The 22,711-nt window shown below is 42.9% G+C and overlaps 1 long non-coding RNA gene across 1 annotated transcript; it reads right to left on the bottom strand.

Moving 5' to 3' along the window:
• Positions 1 to 3,295: 3,295 nt before the first annotated feature.
• LOC127483673 (uncharacterized) lies at positions 3,296 to 21,587 on the bottom strand. Its single transcript, XR_007910105.2, has 3 exons — positions 21,439 to 21,587; positions 14,155 to 14,346; positions 3,296 to 3,568 (listed from the first exon to the last, which is right to left on the bottom strand). It is a non-coding gene; the product is annotated as an uncharacterized lncRNA (long non-coding RNA).
• Between the last annotated feature and the right edge of the window lie 1,124 nt (positions 21,588 to 22,711).

The raw sequence follows: 22,711 nt of genomic DNA, 5'->3' as shown, positions 1-22,711 counted from the left end.
TAAGAAAATCAGATAGATCTTCCCACATGGGGGTTCCTAGCCTAGCAGGAGGCCCCTTTAAAGTAGAAAGTGCCAGGAAAGGCCACCCAGCTCCTGGGTAGTGTTGAAGCTAAGATCTCCATGGTTGATAAGTCTGGACCTCAGAAGTCAGAATTGGATAGAGAGATCTAGGAGTTGATGCATGATATTTAAAACCATGTGAATGAATAAGATTCCCTAGGTAGAACGAACCAAAGGAGGCCCAGGATTGAGCACAAGCATGATTGACATTGAATGTCAGGTAAAGTAGGAAGAGCTGAGAAGGAAAACCAAGAAGGAGCAGACAGAGAGCTGGGAGCTTAAAAACAAAGGTAGCTGCCACAGGAGCCAAGAGAGAAAAGTGCTTCAGAAAGGAAAGAGCACCTCACTGTGGCACACGCAAGACGATGGGTGTGGTCTCCGGATGGTGCTGCGCTGGTTTCTCTGCCCATTGAACAGGTACGAAAGAAAGAAGCCAGAACATGAATATTCTTTTTTAATTTTGGCTACAAAAGGAGGCAGAGAAATGGGGGTAATATCTAGAAGGGTATGAGATTTTGTCAAGAGAGTTTTGATTTTAAGATAAGGCATACAGGTCATGTTTATGTGCTCATCCCACTCTGTTCCCTCTTCCTGGAGGGCCTCCTCTAGAAAGCTCCTACCCATTCTCTGAGATCCATTTAAGTGTACCATCCTCTGAGAGACTGTCTCCCCTAGTCCAGTTAAATATCTGTCCCGACTCCCATGCCGTTCTCTGCATACAATGTCCACCTTACAGCGTACCATCTTGCAGGGTGATGGAAGTTTTTCCTATCCTCCAGCAGACAAGAACAAGTTCCTAAAGAGTAGGGACAGTGTCCTCGCAAGGTTGTATCACTAGTACAGGTAGGTGCCTAAAACTTGACACTGGGCAGATGCTCATTAAATATTTGATGAATGAATGGAATACATATACATATGTATACACACATGATTTTAAAGGCAGTATTAAAAGCAACTTCCTCATATTTTTGCATGAGGAAACTGATAGATAGAACCATTTGGAGACTGATAATTTGAAAAAGTAGGAAGATCTTTTGCAAACACTAAAATCTCAAAGTCCTTATGCTTCAGGTCCTCTCTAGAGCTGCACTGCCAGCCCCACAGGTCACCTAGGGCTGAAACCCTCACATCCACATCAAACCTCAAAGTTCACCACAGGAGCACAGAGATTGTTCTACTGCTGTCTCCAGCTCTCCCTTCTATTTTATCTTGATTTTGGCAGCATCTACCAGGTTCAATGAAGACTTTTCTGTGTCTGATGGGAGACTAAGCTAGGGCAGTGCTAAGTGAAACATGGGGTGAGTGGCCCAGGGAGGGGAACAGACCAAGGGTATGAGCTAGAAAAACCAGACGTGGCTCAGAAGAAACCACAAGGTGTCACTGTTGGTCCTTGGTTAAACAAAAACTGATTTGGCAGGGACTTGAAACACTTGAATGACGCTTGTTTTGCAGACGAAGAAACTGAGGCAAAGATAGGTAACTGACTAAGATCCTGTAGTAAGTTAGGGGCAGAGCAGTTATGAGGAAGACCCAAGTCCCTTAACTTTGGGACCAGCATGGCTACCGAGGGGCAAGGCTCCTAGGGCAGGGCTGTTAGATGAGGATTAAGCTGTCTATAATCATTCACTCAAGACAATGGCTTTCAGTTAGCATCAGAAGAAAGAGAAAATGGAGAAAGAAAAAAGCTCAGCTCTCACTTTCACATGTGTCTTATCCAAGTGTTGGGTTTAGATGCCATGGGCCACAATGAGAAAGTGTGGCACACAGGGGCTCCATCTGTGGCATGGCTTGAATGGCTGAATAGAAAAGTATCAGGTAATGTATTTCATCCTTTTTATGGCTTCAACTTAAAAAGAGTCTGGTTCCCAAGGAAAACAAGAAGCCAAGTGGTTCAACAAAGAATTGGCTGAAACCTAAGTAGGAACCAGATAAAAACATTTGCTGGATGGGAGGATGAGGGTAAGTTTCTGGGCCCCACTGCTTGTGGATGGGAATCTATGGGGCAGAAGACCTTTTGTGAGTCAGTGACCCCTGACCAGGCATTTGTCCCAGTGTCTGGAATGAACACAGGAGCAGAGCAAGCATAAGGGAGGGGCTTTGTCTTCACCCTACCAGGTGTCTCACAAGGTTCCCTTACTCCTCCCATTGTGGCTTCTATTGAGGTTGACTACCTTTCTCACCTCCTAGGTAACTATTTTTTTTTAATTAAAAGAGTTTTCTTAGATAATAAAAACTAATATGTACTCATTACAATAATAAAGATACCACTCACTATTAACACATTACTGCATAGGTTAAGGCAGTTGGTCTGTGGAACTGCTACCAGATGTCCCTGGCACTGCATTTAGTGCAGTAAAACTAACACACACCCATCTCAGCTCTCACAGAGCCTACAGTTTAGTTGGAGAAGACAGATTATATATATATATATATATATACACGTTTTTATATATATACTTTATATATATATATAAATTAAAACATTTAGGATGTCAGACTGTGATAAGAACTATGAAGGCAAACCAGAAAAGGAGATGGGACTTTAAATGGGGGTGAGGTGGTAATTTTAAAGTGGGATATTCAGAAAGTGACATCTGAAGATCTGAAGTAGATGAGGGAGAAACCGTGTTCTACCTGAAGAAGGACTTTTTCTTTCTTCCTGTTTCCTGTGTATTTATAATAATCCAATTACAACCTAAGCAATATATGCTACATATTTAATTTAAAATCTTCAAGTGGGGGGAGCATTTACCTAGCAGTTAAGACACCAGTCAAGACATTGTGTGCCATATAGAAAGTCCTAGGTTTTATACCTGGCTTCAACTCCTGACTCAGGCTCCCTGCTAATGCACACCCAAGGGAGGCAATGGAGATGATTCAAGTAGTTGTGTCCCTACCACCCATGTGGGAGACTTAACCCGAGTTCCTGGCTCCCAGCTTTGACCTGGCCTAACCATGATTCTTGTGGGCATTTGGGGAGTGAACCAGTATTAGGATCTCTCTCTCTCTCTCTCTCTCTCTTTCTCCCCCATTCTCTGTCAAATAACTAACTTTTGAAATCTTCAAATAATATAGATGTAAATAGGTACCAAGAGACTCTCTCACCCTCTCCTATCACATTTTCCTCCCTCCAAGTAAACTGCGATAATAATGTGTTCCCTTTCTTAGCTCCTGCATTTACAATCATTTCTGTATATACTCACCAATTTAGTTTTTTACATAGATGAAACCATCCTTTGTGAAGGTAATGCTTTTTTATTTTTAGCAAACAGAATCTTTTTTTAAAGGTTTATTTACTTATTTGAGAGGCAGAGTTACAGACAGAGGGGGAAAGAGGTAGAGAGAGCGATCTTCCATTCACTAATTCACTTCCCACATGGCCCCAGAACCTAGAGCTGAGCCAATCCAAAGCCAGGAGCCAGGAGCTTCTTCTGGGTCTCCCACACAGGTGCAGGGGCCCAAGGATTTGGCCCATCTTCCACTGCTTTCCCAGGCCATAAGCAGAAAGCTGGAACAGAAGAGGAGAGGCAGGACTCAAATCGGTGCCCATATGGGATGCCAGCACAGCAGGTAGAGGCTTAACCTACTATACCACAGTGCCAGCCCCAGCAAACAGGATCTTCTTATTGTTTTCTAGACTTCAATGTTATATGAGAGCTAGATGCCTCATTACTAAAATGAAATAGCTTTGTTTCATTATTAGGTGTGGGTGTATGTTTCACTTTCTCTCCTGGCTGTTAATCTAGTATTTACTGCATTGTATGGTAATTATTTATTTCAGCTTCTGTCTCTTCTACTAGACCAAAAGTTCTTTATAGTCAGGTATTATGTCATCTCTTAATTTCTAGTGCTTGGTACAATGCCTATGATGTGGTGAGTGTTTGGAAAATGAATAGGTGGTCAATTATACTTCATAATTACTGTAGAAAGCTTCCAACATTGGCTGAGATCAATATTGTGTCCTAATGGGGTCCAATATATCTCCAGTGAAAAACCTGTATCACTATGGGATACAACGACTATAGGATGGCAGACAGGATAATTGGTCAGGTTCTTCAAATCAAATAGTCCCATTTTAGCATTAGAATTGCATGACCAACCATGAGCTACCTTTCACTCCTCAAGCTGAAAGAAAATTAACATTTAATGAAGACACATTGTGCTAAGCACTTTTTTAAAAATTTTGACCTTATTTTATTTGAAAAGCAAAATGACAGAACGGGTGGGAGTGGAAACAGAGAGAATTTTGTATCTACTGGCTCACACTCCCCAAGTAGCCTCAATGGCTAGGGCTGAGCCAGGTTAAAGCCAGGAACCAGGAACTCCATCTGGATCTCCCACATGGGTGGCAGGGGCCCAAGTACCTTGGACATCTGCTGCTGCTTTCCCAGGCATATTAGCAGGGAGCTGAATCAGAAGCAGAGCTGCCGAGACTCCAATCAGTGCTCTGATATAGGATGCTGGCTTTGAAAGCAGTGGCTTAACGCACTGTGCCACAATACAGACCCCTGTGTTAAGCACTTTATGTAATACTTGTTCAAAGGCGCAACACAACTCAATGAAGTGGACATTTTGCAGATGAAAAAGAAACAAGAATCAAAGAGACTCATAGGGATATTACGTGGGTCCATTCAGGTATCCACCCTCCAGATTTATCAGATCTTAACTTTCCTAGGTTTGCTCTGGACTTTTTTCCACAGAAATAAAACATCAATATGCCCTGGAAGGCCATGCTCAGAGATTTAACTGCAAGTACCAGATGGTACATTTAAACAGCCACTTAAAACAACTGTGCCATTTTCATCAGCCTAGGTGTGGGTCAGGACCTGTGGACCCAGAACAGAATAAAGCATAGTCCCTGCCCTCAGAGGGACTCACTTCCCCATGGAGGCGGCAGATGTGTAGGGTTTTACATTTGAGAAACGGAGCCTCAGAAGGGTAGCAATTCTTGCAAGCGTGTAAGCCAGGTTTATAGGTCAGGAGTCAAAACTGGAGCAGGAGGAGGCCCTACACACCCTGCCCTGTTACAATAGGGTGGTCCCTCCAGCTAGGAAGGAGAGTGGATCTGACCCAATCAGGCAGAATCTGTGAAAAACACACAGGAGAGCTCTTTTCTGTCTTCACAACCATATTTTTTTGCTGCAAAGAATTAAATTCTTTTCTGGTGACACACACTTCCTTGTGAATGAGGCACACCCAGCCAGTCAAAACCACCCAGAGCAAATGAAAAAAAATCCTTTTAATCCCTGTAGGTACACATTTGTGGTCTTTGCTGGAGTGTTGCCATTTTCCCAGGGCCTAGTTCAGGGTAGATTTGGGGAACAGCAAATTGGAATAATACACTAATAAGAGTAATAATCATGTACATTAAAATATCTATTATTTATTCCTTCCTATTAAATGTCTATATTCTTATAAAAGCATTCCTTCTCATCATAGAAACCTCATAACACCACAAAAATTTGTTTTTGTCTTTTAGGAAGCCAAAATCACCAATAATCAATCTCTCAGCCCTAGTAAAATATAACTGTTGCTATGTTGATGTATATACTTACTTTTTAAGAATCATATTTAGGGGCAGGCATCATGGCATGATGGGTTAAGCTTCCTTTGGAATGTTTGTATCTATATCAGAGTTCCTGGTTTCAGACCCAGTTATCACAAGCTTCCAATCAAGCTTCTTGCTAATGTGCCAGGGAGGCAGCAGATGATTGCCCAAATACCTGGGTTCCTTCCACCCAAAGAGATGGGAGACCTGGATGGAGTTCTGGGCTTCTGGCTTTGGCCTGGCCCAGCCCATCCCTAGCTGTTGCAGGCATATGGAGATAAACCAGCAGATGTCTCTCTCTTTCTCCCACTCCCCCTTTGTCTCCCCCCATTTTTCCGCTCTCTTTATCACTATGCTTTTCAAATAAATAAATAAGAAATAAAAATCATATTTATATGTATTTTATCCTGCTCTGCTCATATGATGCTATATGGTAAATAGCCTCCCCCATTAATTATGCTCTTTAAGTCATAATTTTAAATGTTTACATAACATGTTATACTGTGGCTCTGTATTTAATGGATCAATTGTTGAACACTGACATTTTTCTCCTGTGTTTTGGCTATTATATTACTACAACTCTAAACAGATTGTTGCCTTATTGAGAGACGTCGCTGGCCTCTTTCCTTATGTTTTCTCATTCCTATATCATAAACCTCCAGAGTGGACGTTCTCACTATTTTTTTTTTTTTTTTTCAAATGAAGGAACTGGGATTCAAAAAGGATAGAGGGCCATCTCAAAGTCAAAGCCAGGTTTGGAGCCCAGGTCTCCAACCCCTCAGCCAGCACTTGGGTATACTTGGCTCTCTCTAGCCTATGCCGAGGCCTCTGTCTTCCCAGAGCATCACTGCCTGTTTTGGAAGAGTTTTCTTGTACTCTTCTTTGTCCAAAAATCCTACTCTTGGTCTCACCCCTTTTATGTCACCAAGGATCTGCTGGCCCCTTAGTAAGATTCAAGCCTTTCCAGTTAAATCCTCCCCATTTTAAAGATACTGGGCAGCTGGGCTCATGCGACTGATGATTTCCAACTGCCGCGCCACATGTTGTCTTCCGCCTTCGTTCTCAGCTGTTCTCAGACAGGCAGGCCGTGAGGTCAAGCACGTCTGCGTGTTGTAAGACTGAATCCTGATACTCTCACCAAAGCCTTCCTGGTTATCTGTGCCCCTTTTGAATTCCCATTTATATTCTCAAAAATGTCCAAGATCTGAGATGCTCTTAACAACTCACCACATTTTAAACAGAATACTAAGCTTGAAAAAAAAATTACAGAAAGCTTAAGACTTCCTTTTGAATTCTAGGCGGAGCTGTCTGATTGGCACTCACACTCAAGATGTTTTGAAACTTCACACACAGATCAGAAATCTTGATGTTTTCCTTCCACACCTGTCTGTGTCAGGCATGGTTGGCTGTCCAGCCTGTAGCTATTTTCTGCCTTCTCCCTGGTTCACAGAACCTTGATTTTGTTCAGGGACAATGTGTCCAGGTCAGAGGTTGAGCCAGGTTTGATCCAAGCCTCCAGACAACCTCAAAGCTCCACTGGCTGGACATTCATGTCCTGGCTTCCAGCAACAGGAGCAAGAGAATTTCTAGATACAATTTTTCTTTGAAATAAAGGAAGCTGTTTAAGACATTTCTTCCCTTCTTTTTTTTTTTTTTTTTTCCTAAAGAGTTAAAGAGAGAAGGGGAGAGACAAAGAGAGAGTGAGAGTGAGAGCGAGAGCGAGAGATCTTCCATTTGCTGATTCATTCCCCAAATGGTTGTAATGCCAGTGCTGGGTCAGGCTGAAGCCAGTAGCTGGAAGCTTCTTCCCAGTCTCCCATGTGGGTGACAGGGGCCCAAGTACCTGGGCCATCTTCTGCTGATTTTCCAGGCCATTAGCAGGGAGCTCGATCAGAAGTGGAGCAGCCAGGACTCGAACTGGTGCACATATGGGATACTAGTGTTGTAGGTGGTGGCTTTATGTTCTCTGCCACAATGCCAGCACCCTGGAGTGATCTTTTAAACACATAACCTGTACCATGCTAATCCCCATTTCAAACCTTTTATGGGCTTCTCATTATATTTTTAGTGAAATCCAAACTCCTTACCATGGCCTACAAGATCTTGCCTGATCTGGCCACATGCCCATCTCTCCAGCCTTTGCTTATCTCACTTTCCTCCTTACCAAAGTGGCCTCCTAGCTCTTACATGTTTAAGGATTTCATAATTCAGATCCTTCTGCCTGGTACACTGTTCCCCTAATGTTCCTTCTGGCTGGATCCTTTTTGTCTGCTAGATGGTAATTATCAGTCTTCTTGGAGGGACTTCCCTTTCCACCCAGAGGTAAGCTTTGCAGTTAAGTCTCTCTGTGAAGCCAAACGATTCTTGGTCAATTTTGTAAAGCATTGAATTGCCTCAGTGTTTGGGGGTTATTTAGAAAACAGTATTAATTTTCTTCTGTGTCCTTTGGAGAAAGCACAGGGTATTACTATGAACAGAGAAGAGCGGTAATGAAAATTGATCTTCTATCATCTATCATCTCCCTTTAGTCTTATGAGATGCTGCTATTATCTCCTGATGAAATAACGTTCTATAAAACCTTGCCTGTTATGCAATTTCTGCAGATCTTAGATGAACAATCTGAGCTCAAGCAATATGAATTACCATTTCATCTGTTCATTTGCCTGTAAGTAATCATGTTTTTAATGGTGTCATCTTTCCTATGGGTTGTATAGAAGTCCTCTTTTTATTTTATTTTATTTTTTGACAGGCAGAGTTAGACAGTGAGAGAGAGAGAGAGACAGAGAGAAAGGTCTTCCTTCCGTTGATTCACCCCCAAAATGGTCGCTATGGCTGGTGCTGCGCCGATCCGAAGCCAGGAGCCAGGTGCTTCCTCCTGGTCTCCCATGCCGGTGCAGGGCCCAAGCACTTGGGCCATCCTCCACTGCCTTCCCGGGCCACAGGAGAGAGCTGGACTGGAAGAGGAGCAACCAGGACAGAATCCGGTGCCCCAACCGGGACTAGAACCTGGGGTACTGGCGCCACAGGCAGAAAATTAGCCAAGTGAGCTGCGGCGTCGGCCTAGAAGTCCTCTTGGAGACTAATTTGATATAGTTGAATTTTGGGGGGTATTTTTATTTTTTTCATTTTGACAGTTTTATGCAATTCTGTTCTCTTGAAGAAGCCTGCCTCCCAATCATAAAAGAATGTTTATAAGAAGCACAGTGCCTGGCACATTGTGGATGTGCAATACAATTGTGTTTTTACTGGATTTTTTAAAAGTATGTATTTTGTATTTTTTAAAATTCTAAGTTATACAGGTTTCATGTATTGCATGTATACAGATTTAAAAACATAGTGACACTTCCCCCCCACACGCACTCCTACCTTTCCTCCTCCTCCCTCTCACTCAAAGGGTTAATTTTCTTTCTTTAAACTCATGTTTCAAATGGCTCTTTCTCTATTTTACTTTTTTTTTAAAAAGATTTATGTATTTAATTGAAAGTCAGAGTCACAAAGAGGAGAGGCAGAAAGAGAGAGAGAGAGAGAGAGAGAGAGAGAGAGAGGTCCTCCATCCACTGGTCCGCTCCCCAACTGGCTGCAATGGCTGGAGCTGTGCCAATCCGAAGCCAGGAGCCAGGAGCCTCTTCCAGGTCTCTCACATGGGTGCAGAGGTCCAAGGACTTGGGCCATCTTCCACTACTTTCCCAGGCCATAGCAGAGAGCTGGATCAGAAGTGAAGCATCTGGGTCTCAAACCGGCGCCCATATGGGATGCTGGCACTGCAGGCGGCAGCTTTACCTGCTACACCACAGCGCTGGCCCCTCTTATTCTATTTTATTAGTGGGGTGAGGAGGGTAAAGGCATCTGAGGATATAGAGCACACAGGACAGGGGAGCAAAGAGTGTGCAGCACTAGGATAAACTTCTGTTTTCAAATTTTTATTTTCATTTTATTTGAAAGGGAAGAAGAGAGGAGAGAGAAAGAGAGAGATCTCTCATCTCTTGGTTCATTCCTCAAATATCTGCAACAGCAAGGGCTGGACCAGGGTGAAGCCAGGAGCCAAGAATCCCCACATGGGTGTCAGGGACCCAGGTACTTGGGTCCTCATCTGCTGCCTCCCAGATGTATTAGCAGGGAGCTGAGTCAGAAGCATAGAGTAGCCGGGATTCAAACCAAGCATTCCAGTATGGGATGTGGGCATCCTAACTGGTGTCTTAACTATTTCATTAAACACCCAAACACCCACCTCTAGGATAAACTTTTGATCAGAAGTATACACAGATGATACAATGTCATTACAGGAGGATGCAACAGGTCTACTCTGCATGGAGCGCCTGGACAACCCTGCTCCTTCCCTACCTGGTAAGGATGGGGAGTTTCTTCCTCTTTCAGTGCCCTCGCAGTGCTCCCAGTCACATCACCCTGTATTCCAACATCTGGGTTGTCACCCAAGCCAATCTGCCTAGCTCTGACTCGAACTTGCTTTGTTGCTTCGATCAAATCACTTCTCTGGGTCTGTTTCTCCAGGGATTGTACTAAATGAGAACCAAGGTGACTTCAAATTGATGGATAGTGGCCCTCCTCATCTCTATTACTCCAGGTGGTCACAGACATAGGCCTCCTGGGTTGGATTCAAGGGATTGCCAACAGGGACTATGGAAAGTCCTGGACCTCCCACTCTTTTCTTTTCTCTTCTTTTCTTTTTAAATATTTATTTACAGAGAGGGAGGGGCAGAGAAAGAGAAAGCTCTTCCAACCACTAGTTCACTCCCCAAATGGCTACAATAGTCAAGACTAGGCCAGACCAAAGCCAGGAGCCAGGAACTTCTCTGGGTTTCCCATACGGATGGAAGGGGCCCAAGTATTTGGGTCATCTTCTGCTGCTTCCCAAGTGCATTAGCAGGAAGGGGGATCGGAAGTGGAGCAGCTGAGACTCAAACCCATACCCATATGGGATGCCAGGGCTGCAGGCAGTGCTTTTTTAAGATTCATTTATTTATTTGAAAGAGTTACACAGAGAGAAGAAGAGAGAGAGAGAGAGAGAGAGAGAGAGAGAGAGAAATCTTCCATCTGCTAGTTCACTCCATAAATGGCTACAACAGCCAGGGCTGGGCCAGGACAAAGCCAAGAGGAGCCAGAAGCTTCATCCAGGTCTCCCTCATGGGTGTAGGGGCCCAAACACTTGGGCTATCTCCCACTGCTTTCTCAAGCACATTATTAGGGAGCTGGATCTGAAGTGGAGCATCCTGGTCTTAAACTGGTGCCTTTATGGGATGCTGGCATCACTCACTATGCCACAATTCTGGTCCTGCAGAGAAGGAACTGTTTTCAAGGACTCCACCTGTCTCCTTCTTCCTGAAGTAGTGGCTCCTGCAGAGTATGGTCTGTGAAGTGCTTACTGTGGAACCTAGTGTAGGTGGCATGGGAGGTCCACATCAGGCCATGTGGAGGAAGGCCTGGCACATAAATGCAGGGCCAGTCTGGTTGTGGCTAGGCTGGATTTAGCTGTAGCTTCTTTATCAGGGACTTGGGCTTTAAGAGCTGACACTAAATGGTATATGTCCAGGAAAGTCACTTAAATCCCATCTCTTTTCTTCACCTGTAGGAATGAAGATAAGAACACCTATGCAAACAATTTATAAAATTGAAGATCAAATGAACAAAATCATTTAACAAATGTTTTTTTCTTTAAAAACTTAATTAACTTAAAAGGCAATGAGAGAGACACAGAGATTTTCTATCTGTTGGTTCACTGTCCAAATGCCTGCAGCAGCTGAGGTTAGGCCAGGTTGAAGCCAGGAGCTGGGAACTCAACCCAGGGGCCCAACTACTTGAACCATCACCTGCTGCCTCCAGGGTTTGTATTAATAGGTAATTAGAATCAGGAGTGAAGCCAGGCCTCAAACCCAGCTCTCCATATGGGATGGAGGTAATATAATGTAAGATACAAGCCATAGCATTCATATGTATTTCCTGGGCATCTCATTAAACCACAACATCTGACACTATGGCTTTAGAGTGAGGCTACAAATCTTTCATTTCTAACAAGGTCCAGGAGGAGACGGTTGATACTGTGGCTGCTCAGGTGGGCTGCATTTTGATGTGCAAGGATACAAGTCAATAACATTTTTGGAAGTGAGGAGATGAGGTTTTAGAGCTTGTAGAGAATTTCCCTACAGAGTCTAAACAATGATGGGTAAGTTTGTAAGTACAGCATCTTTTTTTAATAAAAAAGATTTTTTATTTATTTGAAAGGCAGAGTGATAGAGAGTGAGGGAAAGGAAGAGAGAAAGAGAGAGAGGAGAGAGATCTTCCGTACATTGGTTCACTTTCCAAATAGCTGCAATAGCAGGGCTGAAGCCAGGACTAGGAATTCAAACCTGATCCCCCACATAGGTGGCAGGGGCTCAGGTATTTGGACCATCATCTGCTGCCTTTCCAGGCTCATCAGTAGACAGTTGGATTGGAAGCAGAGCAGCTGGGACTTGAACCAGCATTCCAAGATGGGATGCTAGCATCACAAGTGATGGCTTAACCTGCTGTGCCACAACACTGGTCCCCAGCATCTTTTTGAATGGATGTTGCAAGAGTCAACTTTATTTCAGAGAAACAAAACCCCACATATGGCTTAGACACACCCTTATCCACGTGCTAGTCATATATTCATCCAGCAGACTTTAACTGATGGTCTACCCTGTGCTCAGCACTGTTCTAGGCCCCAAATAAAGTTGTGCTACTTCTTCCTTGAAGGATCTCCAGTCCTGACTCAGCAGATGGAGACATGAGTTTCTTTTTAAATCTTTTTTTCCCTGGAAGTGTCCTGTTTTTCATAAATGACCTTGGCTTTTCATGCTATACCATTGTAGTAATTTGTATAGGTGGAAAACTGGAATGACCGGAAGTTGCTTTGCATTGTGGGAACAGCTGGGCTTCTTGGGATAACCCTGGAAAAGCACTTTCCCATATGAGCAGGGATCTACAAAGTCTGGGTTTCTCTGGAGGTTCAGCTGCATATCTTAAATGCCAACTTGAATCTGACATTTTGGCATCAACGTGAGAGTTTGACACCGAACTAGAGTAACCTCCCCAGAGGCTTCCTGCTGTGAAGTGGGCCTTGGTTTTCTTCACAATGCTTCGTAACTTTTCAGACCAGTGATTCCCCTTTAGAGCAGTCTCTTGCTCAGGAGAAGACAGCTCATCAACCTACCATTTGGACTCTGGTCCAATTTGGACTCACACACTTTTAAAAACTTGCAGGTCTATTGGGGACAATTTTGGTTGGAGGCCACCTAACCTCTTCCAACTCCAGCTGCAGAGCAGGTAATCTAGGCATCTACTTCAAGGCCAGCTCTTTGTTCATTCTCCATTCATCTTGCAGTGAGCTGAGCCAGGTTAGTTATTGATTTACCACCCACTTAAAATAGGTGTGTAAGGGTCATAGTACTCTACTGGGGGGAGGGGTGGTACATCAGACATTAAACAAATAACCCCCATAAGGACCTAACTGGGACTGTGAGACAGGGAAGGCTTCTGCAATAAAAGACAGTAATCCTGAGATTGGAAAAAGTGGACATTAGTGGACAAGCCTCTGGGGGAGGAACTGCAGGCAAAGGAAGAAGGCTGTGCACAGACAGAGATGAAAAGTAAGGCAAGGACGACTGCAGAAGGCAAATGTAGTGGTCAAGTGCATAGGGTGGGAAGAGTGGCATAAAATTAGTGAGGTGAGGGGCTGGTGCTGTGGCATGGTGTGTAAGGCTGCCGCCTGCAGTGCTGGCATCCCATATGGGCAGTGGTTCCAGGCCAGCTGCTTCACTTCTGATCCAGCTCTCTGCTAATGCGCCTGGGAAAACATCAAAAGATGGCCCAAGTCCCAAGTCTTTGGGACCCTGCACTCATGTGGGAAACCCAGAATAAGCTGCTGGCTCCTGGCTTCAGATTAGCCCAGCTCCAGCTGTTGTGGCTGTTTGGGGAGTGAACCAGCTTGTGGAAGAGCTTGCTTTCACTTACTCCTTCCCTCCCTCCCTCTGCTTCTCTGTAATTCTGCCTTTCAAATAATAAATAAATAAATCTTTCTAAAAAATAATTAGTGAGGCAAGTTGGCCTAGAGAAGACCAGACAAGGTCCTGTAGCCCCTGGGAAAGAGTGGATTTCATCTTGCAGTGCAATGAGAAGTCACAGGCAGACTGTGAGCAGGGAAGCAGCATGATCTGTCTACAGCAATAAAGATCTCTGGTTAGATGTCTGACCTAGCAGTTAAGATGCTGGTTAAGATGCTTGCTGGGTCTGATACCTATTCCAGCTCCCTGTTAGTGTGGACTCTGGGGTGCAGCAGATGATGGCTCAAGTACTTGCGTTCCTGAAACCCATGTATGAGACCTGCCTTACATCCTATTCCTGGCCTCCTTCCCCCTGCTCCCTTGTCCTACTGTGAACAGCGGCTAGGAGTTTGCCCTCTCCCTGCCTCTCAAATATAAAATTTCTTAATCCTGTGTATAGAATGGATCTGATATACACTTAGGAAAACCCATATGCAGTCCAAGTCATTAAATACATACATTGCTTACCTGCATTGCACCTGGCAGCTTACTTTTCCAAGCTCTATGGCAAGGTGGGCACAGAGGCTGGGAATATCCTGGGCACATGCAAAGCATCTCCTTCACCTGCATCCCTCCTCAAATATCCTGCGTGGGAGGCAGGGCTTGTCTTGCAGATCTTAAAACTCAGCACAAAGTGTATACAATTGCAGAAGAGGAAGGCTGTGCGGAGGAAACAATAAATCAAGTTAAAAAAAAAAAAACTCAGCAACTTAAAGAACAAGCTTTCAGTCTCAAGTTGGTTCTCAGTGAAAGGAACACGTTTGGCTAGAAGTTCTCAGGCAACATGTCCTTAGGGCCCATTGATGTAGAAACATCTCTATTTTCAAAGTGGTGTTTAGTCACCTCCTTCCCTTTTGTAACTCAATTTCCTACTTTCCCTCCTCACAGATCCTGCATTCCTTGGTTATCTGATTAGCCTTTTTTTTTTTTTTAAGACAAGCAAAAACATCTTGAAAATTCTGGCCTTTTTAAAGTGCTTACTTGTCATTAGTTTTCCTTTCCAATTTACTTTATGAACTAAATCTCCCTGGAATGGTTTTTCTTTTGTCAGAATGAGCTTGATTCTCCTCTGTTAGCTCCCTGTGAGTGGGGGGGTGTGGTGGTTAGGGAAGGGGATCAGTGCAGGAATCAGTGCTAGCAAGGCCTGGATTTGTTGGAGTGAGTGGGAGTTGAAGGGTGAGGGACAAACTCTTCCCATACTCACACTGTAAACATAGTGGCAGATCAGTGGCACTTATGGAATGGACTTGATCTGCCAGTCTTGCCTGGAAATAGAATGATGCCCTGGAACCTATATGATCTAGTGGTCAGAATACCCAGGTTGAATTCTAATCACTGCCTAGTCGAGTAAGTCTGAACCACAAATAATAAACATAGGTGAGTGCTGCTAACCACCAGATAAGACACGGGCACGCTCCTTGCCACTCAGAGAGGTGGACATTGTTTTTTCATTAAAAGCTCAGGACAAGAAGGTTCAAGAGTTAAATGACATACCCAAAGACTCATGGCTGGTGAGCTTCACTTTCCCATAGGCTGATAGAGGGGAGCAATGTGTATCATTCTGTGATAGCATGATAAAGCACTGCAATTTGTAACTTGTAAAACTTAATGAAGACATGTGGCATTATATAGCCCATGAGACCTTCAGTGAGCACTCGTGCAGTCTATAGAATTGACCTTGAATCTCACCTGTTCCTAGTAAGTTGTTCCAGTAAACTCAAAACATGTGCTTGTGGCCCATTCCTCCCAATCTGTCATGCTTTGTCCCCATCCGCCTTCTCCTCATGGGCTTACATCTACACCCCCAACCAACATGCAGCTCCCTCTGTGTGGAAAGCTCACTCCTCCCACATATTTCCTCTACTGATGAGCTCACATTCTTTTTTATGGTCTCAGCACAAAAGCCACATCTTTAATGTGACACATTATCTACCACACAAGATACATGTCCCCCAGGATAGGGATCCATGAAGGAACAACAGTAGGGGCATGTAGCTCTGGAAGGTGATCAGCTTTGATAGTTTGTTCCCTAGAGAATGGGTAAAATGTCCCATTAGCTATGTCCAGGATGCAATTCTTAATGGACTCTTTCCCTACTATTGCATTTGATGGACACTGGAGTCCCTAGCATTCTCGTCTCCAGGAAAAGAATGCATGTTGATATTAATATTCAGCACTGATAGATATCAAATATGCACTCTAATGAATCATGCTCCTTGCTCATAGAGTTCTGTTTTTCCTTTCTTTTGGATTTCTTATTTATTTTAAAGGCAGAGTTACAGAGAGGGAGACACACACACACACACACAACCGGAGAGAGAGAGAGAGAGAGAGAGAAAGAGAGAGAGAGATCGGTCTTCCATTCACTGGTTCAGTCCCCAAATGGCCAGAATAAATGTGGCTGGACCAGGTCAAAGCCCAGAGAAAGGAGCTCCATCTGGCTCTCCCACATGAATGCAGGGGCCCAAGCACTTGGTCTGTCCTCCACTGCTTTTCCAGACATATTAATAGGGAGCTAGATCAGAAGTGAAGCAGCTGAGCTCTGCAGGCAGCAGCTTAACCTGCTATGCTATAAAGTCATAGAGTTTTTCTACCCTATTTCATGAAGGAAATAAGTAAGTTAGAATAATTCAGTAGACCCATTTGGTTCAGCTTGGTGCACTTTTTCATTATTATCTTTTTAATCATTCATGGAAGTAGAGGTGAAAACCCTTCTCCTCCTCCTTACTGCACTATTGACATTACAAACATTGATCTAAATTGCAATCATTAGGTTCTTATTGAAATGAAAGGTCTGCCCCAAGGTTTAAATTCCTAGATTACTGTGTAAGATGAGCCCTCAATTACAGGCTTCTACTAAGAAAAGCATAGATTTGGTGTTAAAACACGTTCCAGTCAGCTGAGGGGAATGTTACAACTCTATAGCACTTAACATACAGCCTGATTTGGAGTATCCTGGATCTATAGATCTGTTCTATGGAGGAGGGCTCCCTGAGAATAAGAACCTTGTCTCATTCATGTTGATATTTGGCATATTTTTGAGTCCATAAGAGGCTCTCAGTAAATGCTGGTTAAAAGTGAGGAGGAGGACATGTTGAAAGCAAAAGAGAGAGACAAAGCCATTCTGTTATTTTCCTTTGACAAGGATGATGATAATAATGATGGCCAGACACTGCACCAAGGACTTTACTTGGAATAGCCATTTAATTTTTATAATCCTGTGTGGTACACATTTTTTCCTTTAAGTATGTGAGGGCCCAGGGTCAGTGACTAAAATGTCCAAAGTTAACCGACTTAGAAATGAAATTTCCAAGATCTCAATTCCTGTCTCTCTGCATGTTTTTAACCACTGTGCTGGCCTTCCAAATGAGCCAATATTTCTTGTCTATTTTGTGCAAATAATTGGGCCAAGTAACAGAAAATATTTTATATGTTCTTATTTCAGTGCATTTGCAAAGCAACTCTGCTAAGGCTGGAATAGGGTAAATGAATGAGCTGAAGTTAAAGATAAATGTGTGTAGAGGATGTAGAGACTGTTTGGCTAACCCTGAAGGGTTAAAGAGAATTAAAAGTTTTCAGTGTAACAATTCAAGGCAGGAAAGTGTTAGCAGGTTATAAGGAATTTCCCTTCCTCTGAGCCATTGGGTTTTTGCCAAGGCTGCAGGGTAGATGATGCATTTGTGGAAGACGAATTTGATCCAATAAGACATCTTCTCAATCCTCGTATAAGATTAGTCTGAGGGGGAATCACTTGGTAACAATTTGAAATGGAGTTTGTTAGAAAAACATAGCTTTGTCTGGGCTGAGTCTAGAAATGGGTGACAGATGTTAATGATGAGCGACTGAACAGATGTTTGGGGGAGAATTACAAAAAGGGTTTCTATCACAGGATCTAAACCTTAACCTTCCTGGCTGATGCTGAAAGGAGAGCTTGTTTGTGAAACATGTTCTTGCAAAAACTATTTGGTGGATTGTGACAAAGATGAATGACCGGATACTATAATTTAAATCTGAAAATAGGGTAAATGGGGTCCCTGTTTGTGTGCGTGTGTATATGGGTTTTCTTTGACAAAGGTCAATGACTTATTAAAGAATGGGAAGGCTGAACAAGTCATTCCTCTCTGCATTCCTTATTTTTGCAACCACCACCCCTGACTGGAAGGAATGGGAAGTTTTTTGATTTCATACCTTAAGTCTTAACAAAATTATTAAAATTTCATCATTTATTTATATCTTGAAATGTCTGCCCTATGATTGCCTTTGGAAAAGAGAAAGTATAAACTTAATTGGTAGTTTTAATCGAGGTCTCTGAGACTTATTTTTTTTTTTTTTTGATAGGCAGAGTGGACAGTGAGAGAGACAGAGAGAAAGGTCTTCCTTTGCTGTTGGTTCACCCCCCAATGGCCACTATGGCTGGTGCGCTGTGGCCGGCACACCGCGCTGATCCGAAGCCAGGAGCCAGGTGCTTTTCCTGGTCTCCCATGTAGGTGCAGGGCCCAAGGACTTGGGCCATCCTCCACTGCCTTCCTGGGCCACAGCAGAGAGCTGGACTGGAAGAGGGGCAATCGGGACAGAATCCAGCGCCCCAACCTGGACTAGAACCCGGGGTGCCGGCGCCACAGGCGGAAGATTAGCCTATTGAGCTGCGGCGCCGGCCAAGACTTATTGTTTTAAGAAGTCTAACACAATCCCTATTCCCAAGTGGAAATGAAGGCAGATTTTAAAAGCTATACTTCTATTGCCATAAACAAATCCCCACTGTACCCACTTTACAAAAAGATGAGCAGTTAGTTAGGTGTCTTGTACACAATAATTTGCATATTGGATGCTGTGAAGATCAACAAGATGCATGACAGACTTGGAGTCTACAGGAAAGATCATGCATAGTTGATGATGTGGAAGAAGGGCCCACGTCAAGGGATATGCGAGTTTAGAGGATAAAGAGATTTCTAGGAGTGGTGATCAAACAAGGCTGCACGGAAGAAATGGGATTTGTACTGCCAGCTGTGGAGTTAAAGATTGCTAGTAAAGGTCAGTCCTTCCTTCCTTCAGTCAGACTTTTCCTCTTTGCTCCTAGTCAATCTCTCCTACTCTTCATTGCTAAACTTCTCAAAAAAGTAAACAGATGTTCTACTTCCATTTCTTTATTATTTCTTAATCCTTAAACCCATGATTCTTTGGTTAAGCCTTAAGTCCTTTGGTTAAGACTGCTAACTGTCCTTTAATCTCTGTGCTCCATGTGTTCTTTAGGGGGCAAACCTTCAATTTTTACCTGGATGTATGGTCACATGGGCTAAGAGTGTATTTGCTAGTCTCTCTTGCAACAGGGTATGGACAGATGATAAGTTCTGATTAATGGAATATGATCACAAGTGATCATGTATCTTCTAGGCTGTATCCTTAAAGTGCAGGGGCATTCCTTTGCTCCTTTCACTCTTCCTATATATAGGAATGTGGTGTGGCCTTGTTGAGCCATCTTGGTCCATGGAGATAAATTACTCTAGGAATGAATGAGTAATAAGACAAAAAGGGTAGGTTGCTGCCATAGAAGTTCTAGAATATTACTCTCAATTATTATATGACAATAGGAAAGTGTCAGTAAAAATAGTGGAAGATTTTAAAGGGTACAACATAAAGATTCTTAACTGTCCTGAGTTTACCCAGTGAGCTTATCTCCACCATTCACTGTCTTAACTATTTTACAACTCTGCGAGTTGTAGATAACTAATAGCAATGCAAACAGATTCTATCCAGTGGAAAGCAGACGAATTCCTTGTCTTCCATCTCCTCTGCTCCATGGAAAAAGCCTGTTTCACATCTATGAGTATTTGTAAATTTATTTCAATTCTAGATTGACCTATATAGGTGCAATATTTTTAATTCTCCTTTGAACTGGTGATAACTCTTACTGTTTCCTTCATTAGTTAATAAGTTAAAATCTTTGACATGTAATTCATTTTATATTTTATGAGAATGAAGTTTATCGTTTATTAAAAATTATTCTTTAACAAGAAGGATCAAATTCTATCTTGTTTAAGCCACTGCTATTTTGGATCTTTGTTATAATAATCAAATTTTAATCCTAGCTAGACAGCACCTGCCATTCTACACTAGTGATTTCTTTGAGGGTCAGCATTTACTCTTAATTATCAACTCCAAGTTTTTTTCTTAGTCATCATCCAACCTTAGTGAGAGATGAAGAACAAGTAGAACAGTGTCTTCTCCAACTTTGGGTTACAACTCATCAGAGGGTCACAAAATCAATTGAATAGGTCACAGCTAGCATGAACAGAAAATACTGAAGTGCATTGCATATAGCAAGTACAATCTGTGACGTTTTGAATTTAGATACATATCTGTTTTAGCTTTCTAGGTTTGTTGTAACAAATTGCCACCAGATGGGTGGCTTAAGACATCAGAAATTTATTCCCTCATAGATATGGAGGCCAGAAGTGTGAAATCAATGTGTGCTAGCTCTTAGAAACCTCAAGACGAAAATCCTTTCTAGATTCTTCTAGCTTTCGGTGACTCCTGGTATTCTTTGACTTGCATTAGCACAACTCCAATCTCTGCTTCCATCTTCACGTTGCCTCCCTCTGTGTCCTTTGCTGTTTCTGATAAGGATGCTGCCATTGCATTTAGGGCCCATTCTAACGCGGTGTAATTTCATCTTGACCACCTAAATTACATTTGCAAAGATACTATTTCCAAATAAGGCCACAGTTCAAGATTCAGAGTGGATGTGAAGTTGGGGAAACACTATTCGTCCCTCTGTGTAAGATATATATATGATGGGTCTTCAAAAAGTCCATGAAAAATGTGTACTATGAAAAAAACTATGCATAGATTTTATTTTTTTGCACCAAAATAAGTTTGTCTTTTCCCATGAAGTTTTAAAAATACCCTCATAGTAGGAATCATAATTAGTATAAAATTTAATAATTAGTAAGACATTTATTCAAGTAATTTTACTTGCAATAAACAATTTTAATCTCATAATGCTTCAGGAGATGGGTTCTAATAATAGTGCAGTTTTAAAGATTATTAGGTAACCAGAAAATGAAAGAATTGGGATTCACTCCCAAATCCCTGTTTTTCTACTACATCATGTTTCTTTGAAAATCTCAACTCCCTAGGCTTCCATATTACTGTATTGATCTGGGTATCTAATCTGGCTCCATTTTCTGCCTTCTCTCCTCTTCTTCTTATCTCCTAATATTGTCACTCCATCAGCTCTTGGCTGTGTCTAGCTCCCACTTAATCTCATTTACGCTCTGCTGTCTAGTTACACAGAGCTGGTGAGGACTTAATCCTACTGTAGGCAGAAAGGAAAGAGCTAGTGGAGAGCAAAGATTGAAGAGAGATGAGAGGGAGCAGTGCCTGATGAAGTGAATCTACCCAGAGATGGCCAAGTGTCCAGGAGGATTTCTCCTTAGGAGAGGGGGCAGACACCACTTGCTTGAAAACACTCGTCATTTTGACAGGGCAAATAATGACAGTGGCAGAACCAGGGAGTTCCTCTTCCTTCAGTTGGCTTAGGTTCCCGGTTTCTGGCCATGAACCCTGATAAGAGAGGCCAGACCTTGCCCATGGATCAAGCATTGCTTTTTACAGATCAGGCCAGGCCTGGCACAGGAAAATAGGAAGGACTGAAACATGTTTGCTGCCTTAATTTAAGCAAGAAACACTAGAAAGCATAAAAAGAAAAGCAGAAACAAAAGCCCAGCACCCAGAAGCCTTCCCCTTTGTCACCTCATTAGCCGGGTGACGACTCCCAGAGACACGCAGAACAGGTCAGGAATCCAGGACAGCTGTGTCCCTCAGCCTGGAGGAGCTTTCAACAGTCGCAGGAGCCTGACCATTAGAAACCGTTATCTTCCCCAGATGCCTAATGGGGCCTCCTGTGGGAAATAAGGAAGTCACAATCTTCAACAGCTCATTTCTCCCAATCAGGACCTTTCAATAAGAACACATTGTGGAGGGGCCATAAAACCATCAGAATGTGGCTCTGGCTTCTTTCCAACTTATTAGGCTTGAGGTAATTATCCAGGTAATTCAGGAAAAATAAACTGCCATTGCCTGAATTACTCGGATCATTACCTCAACGTTCCAGGGCCGTCTGGTGGCGGAGGCCAGCTGGGTCTCATGGACTCAAACAGTTTGATAACTGAAAACAGGCATGGTAATTGGAGAGTCAGGGAGAAACCATGGAAGGATTTCAGCTCAAATGACTAGAAAATCTGGATGCTGGGACCAAGTCCTGCCAGATACTACTTGCTTACTCCTGTTAGCTGCCTTATCTCACTGAACCCAGGGGCATTTTGAGAATGGCAAGCTGTAAATGACTAGCCAGTGCCATAGAGGCAATTAGTAGTAATGCCATTTCTCCACTGGTGGTATCAACCACTGATGTAAATTTCTATTCTGATATAAAGCTGGATTAAAAAAATGCATACTTTATACTGAGCTGTGAGATTCCAGGGTAAATATCCATATTAGTTGCACATTAGGCTCATCTGAGGAGCTTTCAAAGAACAGAGAATTTCCCAGTTCCCACCCCAAAAGGAATGCATTTGAATCTCTGGAGTAGTGGTCCTAACATTGGTGTTGTTTAAATTGGTTGATTTTTAAATTTGTTTTAAATATAGCCCTTGTTATAATGGGTTCTTTCATTTTATAGCTTACTGTATTTGCTGTGACATTGTTTTATTTATTTATTTTAAACCTTGAGACACATGGAGGAGTAGTCAAAAATGGTACTTTTGACCGCTTCCTTCTTTTTTTTTAATATTTATTTCTTTTACTTGAAAATCAGAGATACACAGAGAAAGAAGAGGCAGAGAGAGAGGTCTTCCATCTGCTGGTTCACTCCCCAACTGGCCACAATGGCCGCAGCTGTGCCGATCGGAAACCAGGAGTCAGGAGCCTCTTCTGGGTCTCCCACGTGGGTGCAGGGGCCCAAGGGCCTGGGCAATCCTCTGCTGCTTTCCCAGGCCATAGCAGAGAGCTAGATGGGAAATGGAGC

This window comes from Oryctolagus cuniculus, chromosome 1 (genome assembly GCF_964237555.1).
Source record: "Oryctolagus cuniculus chromosome 1, mOryCun1.1, whole genome shotgun sequence".
NCBI lineage: Eukaryota > Metazoa > Chordata > Mammalia > Lagomorpha > Leporidae > Oryctolagus > Oryctolagus cuniculus.
Note: the sequence above shows the minus strand (reverse complement) of the source record. Positions and strands in the feature narration are given on the sequence as shown.